This window comes from Lissotriton helveticus, chromosome 2_1 (assembly GCF_964261635.1).
Source record: "Lissotriton helveticus chromosome 2_1, aLisHel1.1, whole genome shotgun sequence".
In the NCBI taxonomy this organism is placed as follows: Eukaryota; Metazoa; Chordata; class Amphibia; order Caudata; family Salamandridae; genus Lissotriton; species Lissotriton helveticus.
Window position 1 is genome coordinate 2,043,225,057 of NC_136059.1, and position 22,677 is coordinate 2,043,247,733.

Sequence of the window (22,677 nt, forward strand, 5' to 3'; positions counted from 1 at the left end):
GGGAAATCGCAACATTCTATTTGGAATAACTTTAGCGCCGGTTGAGGAATCAGCCTGAATTTTTCAGCAACTTTGCCTCGCGGCGCTCCGCTCCTTCCCTGAAAGTTTGGGGGGATTCGTCAAGCGGGAGCCAAGATAAAAGGGGGGTCCCAAAATGTGTTTTCCCCATGTTAATTTCCATAGGGCGGTCTGTCGCACTTTTAGCTCGAACGGCTGAATGGATTTTCACCAAACTTGGCAAAATTGTAGGGACTGGTAGCCCGATGTGCCTTTGCTATGTCTCAAGATATGTGCTCCAGAGGATTTTGAGTAATTTAGGTTCAAAAAAATGTATATATCTGTAAGCGCGCCCCGGTGCGCGTACCGGGGAGCGCTCCGGGCGCGCCACGCGACCTGCGCACGGGAAGCTGATTGGCTCTCTGGTGTCTGTAAACATTCGAAACAGTCCGCAGCGGCCGCCATCTTGTGTCTCGGTAGGATCGAGACACAAGAGGTGGCAAAAAACAAAGGGGGAAATGACCAAAAGGGGGCAGGGTACACCCCCCTGACCCCCTAGGTTTGATGTGGGGGCCATAAAAAGGTCACTCGGGTAAAAAAAAAAAAAATTGATTTCGCGGGGGGAGCGCCCCGTACGCGCACCGGGGAGCGTACCGGGGAGCGTACTTTGGTGAAAAATAGTGAAAAAATTAGTGTAAAATAATAATTTTGAGTGATTACAGGTAGGGTAGCTCTGAAAAGAGCTTTTGGGTTCTGTGGCTGTTTTAGGTACCTACAAGTACGTCCCACACCCCCACACACACACAACCCCACACCCCCACACCTACACACTCCCCACACACACCTCACACACGCACACCTCCACCCACACCCAAACACCCCACACCCCCACACCGACACCTTACACATCCACACCCACAACCACACATCCCACACACCCAGACACACACACACACACCTCACCCCCCAACACACACACACGCACACACAGATACCTCACAGACACACCTCACACATCCCACACACCTCCCCCCCACACACACACGCACACCTCACAGACACATCCACACATCCCACACATACACACACATCCTACACACATACTCCCCACACCCACACACACCCCACACACACGTCACACACCCACACTTCCACCTACACCGAAACACCCCACACACCCACACCCACACACACACCTTACACACCCACATCCCCACCCACACCCACATACCCCACACAGATATACACCTCATCCCCCCAGACACACACACACACACACATACACACCTCACAGACACACCCCACACATCCCCCACACACACCTCCCCCACCCCCACACATGGGGAAAACTCAGTGAAACACTAAAATAATCATTTAAAGTGCTTAGAGGTAGGGTATCTCTGAATAGAGTTGTTGTGTTGTGTGGGTGATTTAAGTACCAACATGTAGGTACCAATGCAGAGTCTTAAATTCAATGTACACCGTTTACTCTGTGGATAATTTGCATGTTGTTATAGAAGTTATTGTGGTATATGGAATCCATACCATAGTCTGTCAGGAAAACATAAAGAACATGGAGGCAGGAGATGAAAAAGAGATGTCTAATACACATTGGAGATAATATAGTGGGAGAAAGGAAGTATCTATGAGCAAAATAACTATGTAAAACAAAAAAGTTGCACAGTATACTATAAGTTTGACTTTACATTATAATCAATTTGGTAGTAGTTTAGGAATTACATATAAAAATGAATAATGTCTCAAACAATTTTAGAATTATTAAATATAAATTTATTTTTGAGATTCATTTTCAAAATTTGATAGAACGTCTAACATTTGACTGTCCGAAATGTCCTCTTTTTGAGTGAACATAACTTCCAACATTTGACTGTCAGAAACGTCCTCATATTGAATTAACAAATCCACAGATTCTACACATTGTAGAAGTTCATGGTCCCGTGATTCATCCATGAATTCCAAGTCATTGGGTTAAATGATTTCCTCATTGTTCATCTCTAGGACAATTTCAAAGGAAACGTTCTGTTCTCCTTCCATTTTTGTGCTGAAATTTGCATTAAAAAAAAAATCAGTAGAAATATGGCACTGATGGGTTTAAGTTCAGACAGGTAATTTTGATTTTTTAGCAGTGAAGTTAACTTTGGGCAATGTATGGTAACAGGCAGGAAGTAGAAATATAAAAAAGTGTGTGTGAAGAAACGTAAGTAAATTCATAATTATAGCAGAGAAGCCTAAGTCAATCCATAAATATAACAGAGGAGCCTATCTCTATCTATAACTATAGCAGAGGGACAGTAAATAACTATCAGAAAAAGTTTTAAAAAAATAACTTAAAGTGCCCCTTACAAATTATCAACTTACTTTACAGAGAGGTGAAGAAGACAAAATGCGAAAATCCTTTCAAGATGTACCTCAGGTAGTTGTAGCCAAAATGGCCGTGTTTCCCTCTCATTTTTCATTTATATTCATGTACATAACCAATCAAATGTCAGGAAAAAAAATAGAAAATGAAAGTAACATTTTAATTGGTTGTCAATTCTAACACTTCAGATGTGTTTTTGTGAAGTAATTTACCTCAGGGTATTTAGAGAGGTCTACGGGCTAAATGGCTCAATGGAATTCCATCGAATTTGGGAAAATGGTAGGGATTGGTATGTAGTATGAGCTATTCTATATTTGGTGAAAGTGTCTCCAGTGTTTTTTATGTAAATTAACTTTTAAAAGTTTTTTAGAGCGCTTCCCGGTGCGCACCCCGGTACACGTACCGGCAGCGCTACGGCAGGCCTCCATTTTGTTTTCGGTAGATTTAAGACAGAAAATGGAGGACAAACAACGTTGGGAATGGGTATAAGGGGCATCGTAGGCACTCCTTGACCCTCTAGGTTTTCTGAGGGGGTCTTAGGAGGCCCAAATAGGCAAAAAAAAAGTATATATATATTTTCCGCGGGGGGAGCGCCCGGTACGCGCACCGGGAAGCGTACCGGGGAGCGCACTATGGTGAAAAATAGTGAAAAAAGTTAGAAAAAGATAATCATTTGGAGTGATCAGAGATAGGGTAGCCCTGAAAAGGGCTTTTGGGTTCTGTGGCTGATTTAGGTACCTACAAGTAAGTACCAATGCACAGTCTTAAATTCAGGAGGAATATTCTATTCCCATCATCTGAAAAGTGCACACCATCTCCCCTGTTGATATCTTGCATGTTGTAACGCAAGTTATTATTGTATATTGAACCCATTCCATAGTCTCTCATGTAAGCAGAAACAGATTTATTCACATGTTTCCGTGCTTTCTCAAATTGTGGACAAAATTGATTGGACCACTTCCATTTCTGCCTTTGGCATATATTGGAATATACCAAGGCAGTTTGAGGAAAAAGTGCCATCAATTGATCAAAGGTGTCCTTTAAAAGCATTTCCAGACCTACCCCAGTCAAAGTGCCCAAGTCATTTCCTCCGCAGTGCACAATTAAAAGGTCAGGGTGTGGCAAATGCAAAAAGGTTTTCACCAATGGTATCAATTGGTGACATTTCAATCCTCTCTGGCCAATCCATTTAATCTTCACATTTGGTAAGTCAAGGTTGTGAAAATTTCTGGTAGCTGCAAACCTTTGAGCCCAGTGGATATAGCTATGTCCAATAATCCAGACAGAATACGTGGTGAGAGGAGATTCTGATGCAGTCAGATGAAGTGTGGAAAAGAAATGGCAGTTGGAACAATAGGAGTTTGCAACAAAAAAAAATGTGGAGTTTCAGTGCTCTTGAATCACAAGCAATGATTGGTAGAATGAGATAGTTGAAAACTGAAAGTTAGGGTGCATGGCTGTGTTCTGTGTAAGAAGTAATTTGAATGGTTAAAAAAAAGTCATTTAAAGAAACCTTGCACCAGAAAAGCTGGTGTATTCGCAGGTCAAAGATCCTTGATGAGGTGATTTGCAACATTGTAGAATAAACTTTTAACCCTGGGAGCTCAGTGAGGAGGGAGTTGCTATGGTAACAGGTAGAAAGGGCTGAGGGGGGAAGGGTGTTGGTTTGAAAATACAGAGGGAAGAGATTTGATTGGTTACCATGAGCAATATATGTGTAGAATTAGAGGTTTTCTGTGCCTTTATGGTTTGCAGTGTCTGGAGAACATACCTTTTGCTCTGCTAAAGAAATATTGGTGTGTGTCTGACACTGTTCTGAATCTCCTAAAATATTTGTAAAGGTGAGTTATGATTCATTTAATATACATAGAGACTTGAATACTCTATGGAGAAGATTTGGAAGCAAATTGTGGTTTTTTAATGTTGCTTTGTGTCATGCTTTTTGATAATGCTTGGTAAAAAGTTTTTACTCCATAGAGTAATTGTATTTTGTAAAATTGTGAAGTTTAATCGTGACATGGAATGCTTCTACATAGGACCTGTGCTGTGTTTTGTAAATGTGATGTCAAAAACGATTTTGGGAAAAATGAATGGTTTTTACATTTTTTTAAAAGAATAAAGAATGTGTGCATGTTTAATAGAAATACATTTGACTCTTTACAATGATGTTACCTGTGTTAACTCTGTGTAGGAAGCATGTTGAGTTTGTTTGCATAGAGGAATTGTATTTTGTAAAATTGTGAAGCTCCATGTGTAAGCTTTTGCCTCAGTCTTATCGCTGTTGTGAGGCAGATGTTTGTAAATAGGATCTGTGCTATTTTAGGGAAAATGAATGGTTTTTACATTTTTGAGAATCGTGCTGATCTGCCTTCCCTCTCTCATTCCCTCGCTTCTTCCCCCCCTGACCTCAATGGCATCTCTCTTGACTCACAGGCCGCCGCAGTTGGCAACTGGTTATCGTCTGCCTGCGATTTAGTAGCCCCCCTCAAGCTAGTTAAGTCCATTCGTCCACACGAGGCTCATCGCTGGTTTAATTCTGAGCTCAAGGCCCTTAAACTGGAACTTAGACGCTCTGAGCGCCTTTGGCGCCGTAGCTACTGCCCCGACCTCAAGGAGAAATATAAATCTCTTCTTAAAGAGTACAAGAAAGCCATTCTTGAGACTAAGTCTAAGTATTTCTCTGAACAAGTAATCCTTTCGTCTAACAAATCTAAAGAGATCTTCTCCTTGGTCAAAAATTTGGCTACTTCTGATCGCGCTTGTCCTAATTTTATCCCCTCTCAGGCCCTCTGTTCTTCTTTAAACGACTTCTTAATTGAGAAGATTGTTAAAATTAAATCCAACATTTCTATCACTCCTTTTATTCCACTTCATTCTGTCCCCTCTGCGTCTAATTCCTCCTTCTCCTCTTTCCCACCTCTTTCTCTGGATTCCTTCTTAATCCGGCTCACTAAAATCAAATCCGGCTCTCCCACCGACTGTGCCCCTGCTCGCATTCTTAAAACTCTCTTTACTTCTTGCCCTGCTGCCCCTCTTTCCCTTCTTAATGCCTCTCTCTCCACTGGATCGGTCCCCTCTTCATTTAAATCTGCTATTGTCTCCTCTATTCTTAAAAAACCTGGTCTTGATTCCTCCCTCCCTTCTAACTTCAGGCCCATCTCTCTTCTTCCCTATCTTGCTAAAATTCTGGAATCTTATGTCACCTCTTGTCTTTCTACCTATGTTGAGCAGAACCAACTTCTTGCTTCTCACCAAGCAGGTTTTCGCTCGGGTCACTCGACCGAATCTGTGGTGCTCGCCGTCCTTGACGAGCTGAAAGCCAAGGCTGACACCAACTCTCCCCAAGCTTTGGTTCTGCTCGACCTGTCCGCTGCGTTTGACACGGTCGACCATAACATTCTTTTGGACCGTGTCAGCGCAGCGGGCATTAGAGGCCCTGCCCTTTCCTGGATCACGTCCTTCCTAACAGGACGTTCACAAGCTGTTCACCTCCCTGGTTTTTCTGCTCTCCCCCTCCCGGTGCCCTGTTGGGTTCCCCAAGGTTCTTCCCTTTCTCCTCTTCTTTTCAATCTTTACATTCACCCACTTATTTCTTCTCTTCTTCAGCTGGGGGTCTCGGTGTTTAATTACGCAGACGACCTCCAGCTTGTCTTTGACCTTTCTTCTCCTTCTCACTCCCTATCCTTCTTTCGTTCCACTATGGTCTTTATCTCTGGGTGGATGAGCGCCAATCATCTCAAGCTCAACCCAGATAAGACTGAGCTTGTCCTGACTGGCGGCTCATCCAGCCCTTGGTCCTCTGCTTTCTGGCCCCCCACCCTTGGTCCCCCCCCCACCCCGGTTGCCTCCGTTAAAACTTTGGGCATGAAGGTCAGCCAGGACCTGTCCATGCATGGCCAGGTCAGTGCTGTAGTATCTTCCTGTTTTCTCTCCCTTCGGCTGATCCGAAAAATTTCCCGTTTCTTTTCCCTTGAATCTCTTAAAATTATCATTTCGGCCCTCATCACTTCTGGCCTCGATTATGGTAACAGCTTGTTCGTGGGTATTCCTGCCTACGAAACCCGCCGCCTCCAAGCAATCCAGAATCAGGCTCATCTTTCGCCTACCCAAAACTCACCATATCACTCCTGTCCTCAAATCCCTTCACTGGTTACCCATCTTGCAGAGATCCTTGTTCAAACTAGGTTGCCTTGTTTACCGGGCCCTTGATCGCTCTGCACCGGCGTTCATCAACTCTCTTATCTCTTCTCACACCCCTGTCCGTACTCTTCGCTCATCTTCTTCTGCCCTCCTCACTGTTCCCCGTTTCCGCAAAACTCGCACCGGTGGGTCTAGATTTTCTGTTCTTGCACCCCGGTTCTGGAATTCTCTTCCTCTTTCTATGCGTTCTATCCCTATCTTTTCACACTTCCGTAAAGCGCTTAAAACATTCCTGTTCTCTTTAGCCTACTCCTGTTAATCCTCCTCGGGCCCTGTTTGTTCTGCTCCCTAGACCTCCCAGCGCCAGGAAGCCGTTTTGGCCATCGTGCGCTCTACAAATAATTTCATTCATTCATTCATTCATTCATTCATTCAATGTGGCGCAAAGGTTTAAAAAGTATCGCATCTACCTACATGCGTCACTTTTTAAATATGGGGAAAAAGGTACATGTTTGGGCTTTCCTGGGGAGCCTAGGTGGTGAGGCTTGTATCTAAGAGTGCAGTGGACTAGGATTCATGAAGCATATACCTGTCTGCATTCCTAGACGTAGGTGTCAATTTGACTCTTTACAATGATGTTACCTGTGTTTTAAATCAGTGTAGGAAGCATATTGAGTTTGTTTGCATAGAGGAATTGTATTTTGTAAAATTGTGAAGCTCCATGTGAAAGCGTTTGCCTCAGTCTTATTCCTGTTGTGAGGCAGGTGCAAGATTTTGCCTCAGTCTTATCTCTGCTGTGAGGCAGATGATTGTAAATATGATCTGTGCTGTGTTTCCTAAATGTGATGTCAAAAACGATTTTGGGGAAAATAAATGGTTTTTACATTTTTGAGTATAATGTGGCGCAGAGGTTTAAAAAGTGACGCATCTACCTACATGCGTCAATTTTTAAATATGGGGCAAAAAGGTACTTGTTTGGGCTTTCCTGGGGAGCGTAGGTGGTGAGGCTTGTATCTAAGAGTGCAGTGGACTAGGCTTCATGAAGCATATACCTGTCTGTATTCTTAGACGCAGGTGTCAATATGACTCTTTACAATGATGTTACCTGTGTTTTAAATCAGTGTAGGAAGCATATTGAGTTTGTTTGCATAGAGGAATTGTATTTTGTAAAATTGTGAAGCTCCATGTGAAAGCGTTTGCCTCAGTCTTATTCCTGTTGTGAGACAGGTGCAAGATTTTGCCTCAGTTTTATCTCTGCTGTGAGGCAGATGATTGTAAATATGATCTGTGCTGTGTTTCCTAAATGTGATTTAAAAAACGATTTTGGGGAAAATAAATGGTTTTTACATTTTTGAGTATAATGTGGCGCAAAGGTTTAAAAAATGACGCATCTACCTACATGCGTCACTTTTTAAATATGGGGAAAAAAGGTACATGTTTGGGCTTTCCTGGGGAGCCTAGGTGGTGAGGCTTGTATCTAAGAGTGCATTGGACTAGGCTTCCTGAAGCATATCCCTGTCTGCATTCTTAGAGACAGGTGTCAATTTGACTCTTTACAATGATGTTACCTGTGTTTTAAATCAGTGTAGGAAGCATATTGAGTTTGTTTGCATAGAGGAATTGTATTTTGTAAAATTGTGAAGCTCCATGTGAAAGCGTTTGCCTCAGTCTTATTCCTGTTGTGAGGCAGGTGCAAGATTTTGCCTCAGTCTTATCCCGGCTGTGAGGCAGATGATTGTAAATAGGATCTGTGCTGTGTTCCCTAAATGTGATGTCAAAAACGATTTTGGGGAAAATAAATGGTTTTTAAATTTTTGAGTATAATGTGGCGCAGAGGTTTAAAAAGTGACGCATCTACCTACATGCGTCAATTTTTAAATATGGGGCAAAAAGGTACTTGTTTGGGCTTTCCTGGGGAGCGTAGGTGGTGAGGCTTGTGTCTAAGAGTGCAGTGGACTAGGCTTCATGAAGCCTATCTCTGCTGCATTCTTAGACACAGGTGTTTTGAGGCAAAATCTTGCACCTGTCTCACAACAGGAATAAGACTGAGGCAAACGCTTTCACATGGAGCTTCACAATTTTACAAAATACAATTACTCTATGCAAACAAACTCAATATGCTTCCTACACTGAGTTAAAACACAGGTAACATCATTGTAAAGAGTCAAATTGACACCTGTGTCTAAGAATGCAGCAGAGATAGGCTTCATGAAGCCTAGTCCACTGCACTCTTAGACACAAACCTCACCACCTACGCTCCCCAGGAAAGCCAAAACATGTACCTTTTTGCCCCATATTTAAAAATTGACACATGTAGGTAGATGCGTCACTTTTTAAACCTTTGCGCCACAATATACTCAAAAATGTAAAAACCATTTATTTTCCCCAAAATCGTTTTTGACATCACATTTAGGAAACACAGCACAGATCCTATTTACAATCATCTGCCTCACAGCAGGGATAAGACTGAGGCAAAATCTTGCACCTGTCTCACAACAGGAATAAGACTGAGGCAAACGCTTTCACATGGAGCTTCACAATTTTACAAAGTACAATTCCTCTATGCAAACAAACTCAATATGCTTCCTACACTGAGTTAACACAGGTAACATCATTGTAAAGAGTCAAATTGACACCTGTGTCTAAGAATGCAGCAGAGATAGGCTTCATGAAGCCTAGTCCACTGCACTCTTAGACACAAGCCTCACCACCTACGCTCCCCAGGAAAGCCCAAACATGTACCTTTTTGCCCCATATTTAAAAATTGACACATGTAGGTAGATGCGTCACTTTTTAAACCTCTGCGCCACATTATACTCAAAAATGTAAAAAACATTTATTTTCCCCAAAATCGTTTTTGACATCACATTTAGGAAACACAGCACAGATCCTATTTACAATCATCTGCCTCACAGCAGGGATAAGACTGAGGCAAAATCTTGCACCTGCCTCACAACAGGAATAAGACTGAGGCAAACGCTTTCACATGGAGCTTCACTATTTTACAAAATACAATTCCTCTATGCAAAAAAACTCAATATGCTTCCCACACTGATTTAAAACACAGGTAACATCATTGTAAAGAGTCAAATTGACACCTGTGTCTAAGAATGCAGACAGGGATATGCTTCATGAAGCCTAGTCCACTGCACTCTTAGACACAAGCCTCACCACCTACGTTCCCCAGGAAAGCCCAAACAAGTACCTTTTTGCCCCATATTTAAAAATTGACGCATGTAGGTAGATGCGTCACTTTTTAAACCTCTGCGCCACATTATACTCAAAAATGTAAAAACCATTTATTTTCCCCAAAATCGTTTTTGACATCACATTTAGGAAACACAGCACAGATCCTATTTACAATCATCTGCCTCACAGCAGGGATAAGACTGAGGCAAAATCTTGCACCTGCCTCACAACAGGAATAAGACTGAGGCAAACGGTTTCACATGGAGCTTCACTATTTTACAAAATACAATTCCTCTATGCAAACAAACTCAATATGCTTCCCACACTGATTTAAAACACAGGTAACATCATTGTAAAGAGTCAAATTGACACCTGTGTCTAAGAATGCAGACAGGGATATGCTTCAGGAAGCCTAGTCCACTGCACTCTTAGATACAAGCCTCACCACCTAGGCTCCCCAGGAAAGCCCAAACATGTATCTTTTTTTCCCCATATTTAAAAAATGACGCGTGTAGGTAGATGCGTCACTTTTTAAACCTCTGCGCCACATTATACTCAAAAATGTAAAAACCATTAATTTTCTCCAAAATCGTTTTTGACATCACATTTAGGAAACATAGCACAGATCCTATGTACAATCATCTGCCTCACAGCAGGGATAAGACTGAGAAAAAATCTTGCACATGTCTCACAACAGGAATAAGACTGAGGCAAACGCTTTCACATGGAGCTGCACAATTTTACAAAATACAATTCCTCTATGCAAACAAACTCAATATGCTTCCTACACTGAGTTAAAACACAGGTAACATCATTGTAAAGAGTCAAGTTGACACCTGTGTCTAAGAATGCAGCAGAGATAGGCTTCATGAAGCCTAGTACACTGCACTCTTAGACACAAGCCTCACCACCTACGCTCCCCAGGAAAGCCCAAACAAGTACCTTTTTGCGCCATATTTAAAAATTGACGCATGTAGGTAGATGCGTCACTTTTTAAACCTCTGCGCCACATTATACTCAAAAATTTAAAAACCATTTATTTTCCCCAAAATCGTTTTTGACATCACATTTAGGAAACACAGCACAGATCCTATTTACAATCATCTGCCTCACAGCAGGGATAAGACTGAGGCAAAATCTTGCACCTGCCTCACAACAGGAATAAGACTGAGGCAAACGCTTTCACATGGAGCTTCACTATTTTACAAAATACAATTCCTTTATGCAAACAAACTCAATGTGCGTCCCACACTGATTTAAAACCCAGGTAACATCATTGTAAAGAGTCAAATTGACACCTGTGTCTAAGAATGCAGACAGGGATATGCTTCAGGAAGCCTAGTCCACTGCACTCTTAGATACAAGCCTCACCACCTAGGCTCCCCAGGAAAGCCCAAACATGTATCTTTGTTCCCCATATTTAAAAAGTGACGCATGTAGGTAGATGCGTCACTTTTTAAACCTCTGCGCCACATTATACTCAAAAATGTAAAAACCATTCATTTTCTCCAAAATCGTTTTTGACATCACATTTAGGAAACACAGCACAGATCCTATGTACAATCATCTGCCTCACAGCAGGGATAAGACTGAGACAAAATCTTGCACCTGCCTCACAACAGGGATAAGACTGAGGCAAATGCTTTCACATGGAGCTTCACAATTTTACAAAATACAATTCCTCTATGCAAACAAACTCAATATGCTTCCTACACTGAGTTAAAACACCGGTAACATCATTGTAAAGAGTCAAATTGACACCTGTGTCTAAGAATGCAGCAGAGATAGGCTTCATGAAGCCTAGTCCACTGCACTCTTAGACACAAGCCTCACCACCTACGCTCCCCAGGAAAGCCCAAACAAGTACCTTTTTGCCCCATATTTAAAAATTGACGCATGTAGGTAGATGCGTCACTTTTTAAACCTCTGCGCCACATTATACTCAAAAATGTAAAAAACATTTATTTTCCCCAAAATCGTTTTTGACATCACATTTAGGAAACACAGCACAGATCCTATTTAAAATCATCTGCCTCACAGCAGGGATAAGACTGAGGCAAAATCTTGCACCTGACTCACAACAGGAATAAGACTGAGGCAAACGCTTTCACATGGAGCTTCACTATTTTACAAAATACAATTCCTCTATGCAAACAAACTCAATATGCTTCCCACACTGATTTAAAACACAGGTAACATCATTGTAAAGAGTCAAATTGACACCTGTGTCTAAGAATGCAGCAGAGATAGGCTTCATGAAGCCTAGTCCACTGCACTCTTAGACACAAGCCTCACCACCTAGGCTCCTCAGGAAAGCCCAAACATGTATCTTTTTTTCCCCATATTTAAAAAATGACGCATGTAGGTAGATGCGTCACTTTTTAAACCTCTGCGCCACATTATACTCAAAAATGTAAAAACCATTCATTTTCTCCAAAATCGTTTTTGACATCACATTTAGGAAACATAGCACAGATCCTATGTACAATCATCTGCCTCACAGCAGGGATAAGACTGAGACAAAATCTTGCACCTGTCTCACAACAGGAATAAGACTGAGGCAAACGCTTTCACATGGAGCTTCACAATTTTACACAATACAATTCCTCTATGCAAACAAACTCAATATGCTTCCTACACTGAGTTAAAACACAGGTAATATCATTGTAAAGAGTCAAGTTGACACCTGTGTCTAAGAATGCAGCAGAGATAGGCTTCATGAAGCCTAGTCCACTGCACTCTTAGACACAAGCCTCACCACCTACGCTCCCCAGGAAAGCCCAAACAAGTACCTTTTTGCGCCATATTTAAAAATTGACGCATGTAGGTAGATGCGTCACTTTTTAAACCTCTGCGCCACATTATACTCAAAAATGTAAAAACCATTTATTTTCCCCAAAATCGTTTTTGACATCACATTTAGGAAACACAGCACAGATCCTATTTACAATCATCTGCCTCACAGCAGGGATATGACTGAGGCAAAATCTTGCACCTGCCTCACAACAGGAATAAGACTGAGGCAAATGCTTTCACATGGAGCTTCACAATTTTACAAAATACAATTCCTCTATGCAAACAAACTCAATAGGCTTCCTACACTGAGTTAAAACACATGTAACATCATTGTAAAGAGTCAAATTTACACCTGTGTCTAAGAATGCAGCAGAGATAGGCTTCATGAAGCCTAGTCCACTGCACTCTTAGACACAAGCCTCACCACCTACGCTCCCCAGGAAAGCCCAAACAAGTACCTTTTTGCCCCATATTTAAAAATTGACGCATCTAGGTAGATGCGGCACTTTTTAAACCTCTGCGCCACATTATACTCAAAAATGTAAAAACCATTCATCTTCTCCAAAATCGTTTTTGACATCACATTTAGGAAACACAGCACAGATCCTATTTACAATCATCTGCCTCACAGCAGGGATAAGACTGAGGCAAAATCTTGCACCTGCCTCACAACAGGAATAAGACTGAGGCAAACGCTTTCACATGGAGCTTCACAATTTTACAAAATACAATTCTATATAACTATATAACTCAATACTTTCTCGGGAAGCATAGGGGGTGAAGCCTGTGTATAAGAGTGCAGTGGACTTAGACATAGGTCTCATCTTCTTTGTACTTGTGGACAGAGCTGTCTTCCACTATACTCTTCAATACAGGCCTCACCTTTTGTGCACCCCTGGAGAATCCTCACCTGATCTGTAACCCTGTATAGATTGTTTGCTTTTTGTCATTGCTTTGTTGTTTGATAATAGTGGTCTATAATGTGCTATTTTTTTATTTAACACAGATTGAAATACACATTTGAAGAGTAAGCAAACATGCCCACTAGGGAAAGGAAAAGAAAAGGATGTATCCGCCAAAAATGAAAAACAGCAATGGAATTACAGCACTCTTCCACAACAAATACTTCAAAAAACAGGATCCAAGCTCCTGGTAAGACAACTAAGTCTTTCTTACATAACATATGTACTTTTAAAAAAAAAATGGACAGCATGTAGAAAAAGAGAATGACGGAGTAAATTTGAAAAGGAAGGAGAGAACCTCAAAGAATCCTACAACTGGAGCAGGAGAGAATAATATCTATAGGAATAGAAGGCAGAATCAGTTTAGAGACATTCGTAAACGAATGTTTCGCAATAGGGTGGTTTTAAATTTGTTAAAAAACATTAGGAAAGGTAAACAGAGAGCTGCTTTTTATAAGAAAAAGAAAAGTGTAGAGAAGATTGTTGATCAGGCTTTTGAAGTTAAGAAAAAATTATTTATTTTAATAATCAATAGAATTAGGACACTTAACAAGACAATTGATGTTTTCAAATCAAACAGTAGATGGAAAAGAGTAATTAATCGGACTAATTTTTGTAAAGTTTTTTCGGGAGAATGGATGCACAGTTCAAGTTGTGAGCCAGTTTTTTAATGAGGAGAGTTACTTCCAGGATAATGATTTAGTGCATGCAGTTGACACCAGTGGTCGAGCGTATGAAGTGAAAGACGGTTGTCCGATTGAAAAAGAGAAACTTGTGCCTAGAGAACTAGAAGAGGTGTCAACTGATGAAGTTTTAGGGAGACGTACTAAGGGTCCAGTGTACACTTGGAAGTGTAGTAGTATTTGTAGTGTGCGACAGGAATCAATTGATTTGTTTTGTAATTTCTTCGGACATATAGTAAGAAAAGTATAAAGCAGAAAGTGAAGTTGTTGCAAGACTTAGATCCATGCAGAGTGAGAGGAATCACAGGTTTGCAAGGCCATTCACTGGCTTGTCTTTCTAGAAAAGTCTGTCAGAGTGTTTTTCATCATTTTAGGATGTTAGCAGTGCATCATACCAAAATGAGGAAATTAGTGAGAATGTTGTATTATGCAAAAAGTCCCGCACTTAAGCTTAAACAATTAAACAGTGCTCTTTTGCATGGAACTGAATTAGATGTGAAGAAGATTTGTGAAGAAATTGAGATTTGTTATTTTCGTGAAAAAGAGGACAGTGTAGAAATTGACACAGCAATTCAAGGTAATGTGGAAGACAATGTACAGATTTTAAATACAGAAAAGTTTGAGAAGGAAATTACCAGGCTTAATGTGAAATCAAGTGAAAGGCCGAATTTTACTTGTGTGTGTTGTCGACTGACTCATTAAAAGATTCAGACTAGGTTAGTTGATTTATATGCAAAAAGTGAAAAGATGGATAATTATGAGTGGAAATATTTAGCAACTTATTTGTGGGTGGAGAATTGTTTTGATTTGAGTTCTGATCAGCGTATTTGTAAATATTGTTATGATAAATTAAATCAAAACAGAATGCCTGCTAGAGCTGTTCATAATAATCTGGAGTTGGTAGACATTCCCCGTGAATTGATGGATTTAAATACATATGAGTCTATTTTGATTCAATGTGTCCATCCTTTTCAGGCAATTGTTCGCATGGAGCCTAAGATAGGGAAATTGCCTCCTACAGATTTGCAGAGAGGATTAAAGGGAAGAGTTGTTTATTTGCCCCTAGATTTGAAAAAAAAATGATACAATTGGTATAGAAAAAGTAGAAGAGGAACTTTAGTTATTCTAGTTAATGGGGTTCCAACAAAGAGTAAAAAAATCTGGCAAGATAGAGTGGATGTTAGGAAAGTCAAAAAGGAAACGTTGTATTTAGTCAAAAACAATGAGCACTACAAAGATGCATGTGTTGCAGCAGAGGAAACAGCTGCAGATGAAGACAGTGATTGTTCAGGCAGCCAAATTGAAAAACTTGATGTGTCTAGAAGTGAAGAAATATATGAACATTATACTGTTCATCCTTTGCATTCCAAAGAAGTAATGGGGAATGCAATTGAATTGTTTCAAATGAAAACAGCAAAAGGAAGTCCCATTAGTGTATGGGAAGAAAGTTTGGAAGCTAGTTGTTTTTCACAGCTATTTCCAACAGGTCGAGGTGGACGATATGACGATCGACCACTTCAAATTCCTGCATCTGAATATCGAACTGTAAGATTATATGCTGAAGATGCAAGGTTTCGTCAATGCATTCCCTATTTGTTTCATCTACTGTATGAAAGTGACTTGTCTGGGCTTTCTTATGCAGTAAACCATATTCTGAAAAGTGGAGCACATCGGCAAAATGTTTCGGCAAGGGACTTTATGGAGAAAGTGAATCTGCAAGATAATATTTTAGAATCTCATCTAATCAATCTCATGGCATGTCAGCGTGGTACAAATGAGTATTGGTACCGTCGCCATGGGGAATTGAAATGATTGCTAAGAAACTTAGGAACTCCTACATGGTTCCTCACTCTTAGCTGTGCCGAGTATGCATGGGAGGACTTACTTCAATTTCTACGAGAGGCCAATGCTAATATACAAAATATAGAATACAAAACCTGGAGAACTGTGTTCTTTGGATCCAGTGAATGTATGCAGATATTGCAATCATAGATTTGAAGCTATGATGTCTTTTATTACCAACAAAAAAAAATCCTCCCCTTGGAGAGGTTTTGGATTTCTTTTGGAGAAAGGAGTATCAAGCGAGAGGTGCTCCTCACATACATATGTTATTATGGATTAAATATGCACCCAAATTTGGAACAGATTCAGATGAGACAGTGATGAGCTTCATTGAAAAGTATTCAACATGTGCTGGTCCGAAAACTACCGAAGAAAACAATTTAAGGCAACAAGTTTTACGCTTTCAATCCCAACGTTGTGGAAAGTACTGTCGTCGAAAATTCAGAAACAAGGACAAGTTCTACACAATAGGGTCGATTCCGATCCGGTAAAATAATCCGGCGTACGAATCGTATCTGGAGCCGTTTCCGTACGACTCGTACAGACTCCGTACGACCGGACGATTCCGATCCCGATCGGCCGACCCGTACGCGATTCGTACGGTACACGTCGATTCGTACGGAAAAGCGCACGATCACCTACACACCGTACGGCGCGTACCCCCCATGATCGCAGGGGTACGCGGCGTACCCCTGCGATCATGGGGGGTACGTGCCGTACACCCAGCGTACATGGGGTACGTGCCGTACACCCACTGTACATGGGGTACGGTGCGTACCCCATGTACGCTGGGTGTACGGCACGTACCCCGCATGACCACAGGGGTACGCCGCGTACCCCTGCGATCATGGGGGGTACATGCCGTACCCGGGGGGGGGCGTTCCGTACCTGTTTTGGTGCGAACTCTGCGTTTACGACTGTTTTCGGCTCCCTAGGAAAAGGGTCGTACGGCGCTTACCCGACACGAATCGTACTTGCTGGGTCGTAAAAATGTGCTGCGATGTCGCGTACAGCGGGTTCCGAGTGAGATTCGTATGGAGATTTGAGTCGTACGGATTCCTGTACGACTCGTACGGAGTTCGGCACCTAGTACGGATCGTACTTCATCGTACGTACGGGACGTCTACGGATACGATTCGTACGGGGAAAAAACTCTCCGTACGACCATTCGGAGCGCATTTTACCGGATCGGAATCGACACCAAAATGTCGTTTCCCTTTTCCACGACCAGTGATTTCTAAAGGAAGAGTAAATAATTTGATGTCTTCATACAATTTAAAAAGAAACGAAGAGTCCAAGTACATCAACGACTACAACCCAGTGATTTTGTCCATGTGGAATGCTAACATGGATATTCAATTCGTTGCTGACAACTCTATTGCTGTGGCTCGATATGTGACGTCTTACATCACAAAAAAAGAAAAGACAGAACTGAAGGAAATGTGGGAGGACATTTCACATGAAAAGAGCCTAAGCAAGAAATTGTACAGTTACAGTCTGAAGATGTTGTCTCATCGAGAAATTGGAGCATATGAATATTCTGATCGATTGTCGTCAGCAAGTCTCTATGCCAAATCTAGAACCATCATTTGGGTGAGTCTAGGTCTTGCTGCAACACGAAATCGAGATTTGAAATCTGTACAAGAGATAGAGTATTTGGCGGAGAAAGAACCAGAAAGTACAGATATTTTGAAGACAAACATGTTGGATACATAATATCCAAATAGAAGTCCTCACCTTGAGAACGTTTGTCTCTATGAAGTTCTGCAAAGATATATTTATAAGAGGAACATCAGAGAAGATATCAATAATGGAATATATGGAATCATTGGATGTGAAGGATGTCTAGTGAAACAGAAAAAAGGTCATTTGATTAATCATCGAAAATTGAGTTGTGAAAATCCAGACACAAGAGAATTTTACTATTTGGCTCTTTTGCAACTCTTTAAACCATGGCGAGAAGAAGAGGAACTACTTGGAGATTTTCTCTGTTATGAAGACTCTTTTAATGCTATGAAGGATACAGTAGAATGTCCTGTTTTTCCAAATTATCTGCAAATGTTGAATGAAGAAATAGAACAAGAATCAACAATTGCTGCAGAGATTGCGAGAGATAGTTCTCAAGGCAGTCAGAGTTCTGCTTCATTGAGTCAGGATCCACTAGGAGGACCAATTATCCAAAATGAAGCTGCCACTGCCATGGATGAAGTGGAAAGAGCTATGGAGCAAGCTCAAGAGGATGTAATTAATTTAGAAGATTTGGTGAAACAATTAAACCTTGAGCAGAAACTGATATATGACGAAGTCATAGAACAGGTTGAACATGGATTGAGTCATGAGAAGAAAGAGTGCTCATGTACATCATTTAAGCCTGTCCAACTGTATGTGAGTGGAGAAGCGAGAACTGGAAAAAGTATTCTGATTAAAGCAATTGCATCTTATCTGCAGAAAAGGACTGAATCACCGCTGTCTTGTGTTGTTACCACTCCAACTGGGCTGGCAGCACATTATATTAAAGGGATTACTTTACATCGTTTACTGATGCTGCCAGTGGAGCATGATAACAAATTGCAATATCACAAGCTATCTGAAGATGCGTGTTCCGAAGTTTCGAGAGTCCTGAAGAAAATGAAACTTCTTATCATTGATGAAGTAAGCATGGTATCAAATATAATGCTTGCTTTTGTGCATTTGAGAATGCAAGAAATTCTTAGAACAGACTATGATGATTTATTTGGAGGAAAACATATTTTTGTTTTTGGAGATCTTCTGCAGTTGACTCCAGTGAAAGGACAACCTGTGTTCAAAATGCTCATACATGAAGATACCAGGAAGTGCCTAGGAAGCATTGGAAACGTTAATATATGGTTAAACTTCAAATATGCAGAACTGCTTCAAAATATGCGGCAGGCAAAGGATGAAGATTATAAAAATATTTTACAAGATGTAAGAGTAGGAAAAATAAGTCAGCAAGGGAAAGAAGCTTTATATGGACGGTTAATTTCTAATTTGTACCCAAATGAAAACATTCTTCCAAAGAATATTTTTAAGAAAATTAATGAGAAGAAATCTGCCATATGTTTGATGCCTACTCTGAAAGAATGTTCCATGTTCAACAACAAAATGCTGAAGTTAGAAAATGAAGAGATAGTGAAACTGGAAGCTATAGATAAAATAGAGCATATGGGAGCAACAATTATTTTGTCAGAAAATTTGAAATCAAAATTGCATTCATTGGAGAAGACTATATCTAAAACTGCTGGTTTTGAAAAGACTCTGAATGTGTGTTTAAATTGTCGTATTATTTTGAGAAGGAATTTAAATGTTGAAAGAGGTCTGGTAAATGGAGCAATGGGTCATGTTGTTGGTTTTGTGAATTACAAAAATAGAGATGGAATTGAAATTTTAAAAATTAAATTGGATGGCATTGATGAAATAGAACAAATTTATTGTTGTTCAGCTAGATTTTTGCTTGTGAAAGACTTATATGTTCGCCGAAAACAGTTTCCTGTTTGTTTGGCATATGCAGTGACAATTCATAAATCTCAAGGTTTAAGTGTAGATAGTGCTTTGGTGAACATTGGAAGTTCTGTGTTTAAAGAGGGTATGGCATATGTGGCATTATCACGAGTGAGAACTTTATCAGGATTGTACTTGATTGAGTGTGATGAAACAAAGATTTGTGCTGATCTAGATTGTGTTAAAGAATACAATAGGTTAAGAAGAGAGTATACTCCACATTTGCCTCAATATCCTCTGATGGAAAAACGTGTTGTAGGCCGAAAAAGAAGAAAGGAGAGTAATTGCAGTAAGTTAGTAGCAAAAAGACAAAAAATTGATGAAACTGTAATTGTAAGCAGAAAGAAAAATGATTCTGTTGAAGATGTTGTTGGATTTCAGTTTGAAAACAGTTCTGGTGTCAACTGCTATGCTAATGTAGTAGTTAATGTTGTTTTTTTTCTTCAAAATTTACAAAAACAGATTGTCGAAAATCGAGAACAAACATTGTGCTGTTTATTGAATTCTGTGTTAGAGAAATGTAGTAGTGAGAGAGGAAAAATAGAAAGTGTTTCAGAAATTAGGAATCTTGTAGACATATGTTCAGGTCAAAATTAATTTTCACAGATAATTCAGCAGGATTGTCAGGAATTTTTAATGTATATGTTTGATGTGTTGGAAGATGAAGGAGTAGATATAAAAAATCTTTTTAATCTTTCTTATCAATGGCAACATGACTGTGATAACTGTGCTTCATCAAGTACTACTAGAATAGACACTGAAAGATTTATATATTTGACTTTACCAGACTGCAAATCAGTGCCTTTTAATAATCTAGTTAAAGCAGCTGATCACAATATGGTGTGTACCCAATGTAAGTCTACAATGCTGTCCACATTATTTCTACAAAATTATGGTCACTATGTCATTTTAATGTTCCAACGATATAGACATGATGGAACTAAATTGACAACTTCTATTAAAAATTTCGTGGCTTCACAGTTATCGATATCAGGAAGAACCTTTGCAACTGTAGCTATTATTTTTCATGATGGTCCTTCTACAACATCAGGACATTACACATGCTATTTAAAAACTTCTAAAGGTTGGACCCAATGTAACGACACTCATTTGACTTTCAAACAGCGTTTGCCTTTTGGCTTTATAAATTCATACCTAGTGTTTTTACAGCCAACATTTAGGTAAAAGTAATTGGCATATGAAGACGGGAGTAGTTCATAAAGGTTATTTTGCTGTTTAAAAATATATTCTGAGTAAAAGTGTTCCAGGCAATATAAAAAATTTACTTGTCATATAGGTACTGTAATTGGAGCTCATAATAGGTGAAGTTAGTATTATACAAAATGATGAACATGAGTGAGTCAGAGATGGTTATACAAATAATTAAATATTGTGAAAATGTTGTAGAGCCTTTCTTTCATAACGTCGGGAAAAAGATCATTTCAGAGTGCCTTAGAATTAATTTGAACATATACTCATACATCTGACACTATTTGGCCAAATGGAAAGGTGCAGGAATGAGTAAAGAGTCATGACTGAAAAAAGGAGTATATGAAAATATTGAAAATATTTTGGATGTTCTTGGAGCTTCTCTTCTAGAAAGTTGATGAAATGGATTTTTAAGTGAACAGCAAAGTACTTTCCAACGAGAAAAGGACCACCATGATACAGTATTTGGCCTCAAGGAAAAGTAAGTCATTCTAACTTTAGCGTACATTTGTCATTTGTCAGTATCTAAGGTTTTTTATAAAACACAATCTTTTAGATTGTGTTTTTTTTCCCCGCTGTCATATGATGAGTAATTTGAACTCACTCTTTTAAGTGAAATTCAATATATTCTGAGAACAGCAAAAATAAATTTTGTAACATGTTGTACAAGTTATTTTATACTTTGGAATGTGTAAATTAAATTGTATTCCCATTCTCTGACATTTACTTTCCTTTTTCCATCCTCTTTCAGCTCTTTTTACTCACTTATAATGTCTTTCTCTCACTCTCTGTAACCCCCGTTCCCTTACTCCACTTCTTTGACAACCCCTCATTTTCATTTCAGCTGTGTGTATCCCGTCTCTCCCTTGCATAACTTTTCAGCTTTCAGTCTTTCTGCTTTTCTTCTCTTTTCCGTATTTTCCTCCTTTGCTCTTTTAGTAATTCCTCTTTACTCACTCAGCAGTATTATTGCACTCTATCACTATAAATCACCCACTCTCCTTAGCTTATCTTTGTTTGCTTCTTACTTTTGACCTCTTCTCTCTGTTTTTCTTTCACTATTTCTATGTCCTCAGTGCCTCACTCTACTTGTGTTATGTTCACTTGTGTTTATCTACCTTCTATTACTTCTTTTACAACAACTTCACTGCTCCTTTCTCATCGTTCTTCATCCCATTTCTTTTACTCTGGTTCCATTACTATCCCTCATTTCTTTTCTTTCAATGTCCTTCTCTTTACTTTCATCACCAAATTATTTTTTCTCAGTACCACTGTTTTAGTCGTCTTCTCCTCTGTTTCCTTCTTTTTGCTCACTTACTCATTTCCTTTTCTCACTCATTGTACTCCACCTCACTCAGTTTTTCTCTTAGTGTGTCTACCTTATAACTTTCTCAGTCCATTTTCCTCAATCGTTGTATATTATCCTGTGTCCCTTCATCCTTTCACTCTATGACTGTTCTTCATTTACTCTCAGTTATCTTGTATTCCTTATTCTTCTAAATGCATCCTTAATTAGACTGTTTTCTGTCTCAGTCATTATCTTTTTACTTACTACTGTTTCTTGATTTAGTTTTGGTAACTCACATTGTTTTAGTGTCTTTCTTACCTTAATTTCATTTCTCTGTTCTTCTCTCTCTTTTTCTCAGTGAATCTATATGCCTTACTCTTTGTAATTTGTTCTCCTTCTATTTCTTTTTCCCTCTTTTTGTCCTTCTACCTTAGTTTATTTCCCTTTCTGTGTTCTTCACTCTAACTTTATTTCTAAATAGAGCGTTATGATTTTTAACCTCTTCATTTGGATCTTTTAATTTAAAATACATATTTTACTAATTATAACTTATTTTTTCTTCTCTCTTTCACAGATACAAAGTGTAGTTAAAAAATGTATTTATTATATGGTAAGTATGACTAAAAAAATGTAGTTTGTGATCACCCTTTGCTTTAAGCTCACTAACATTTT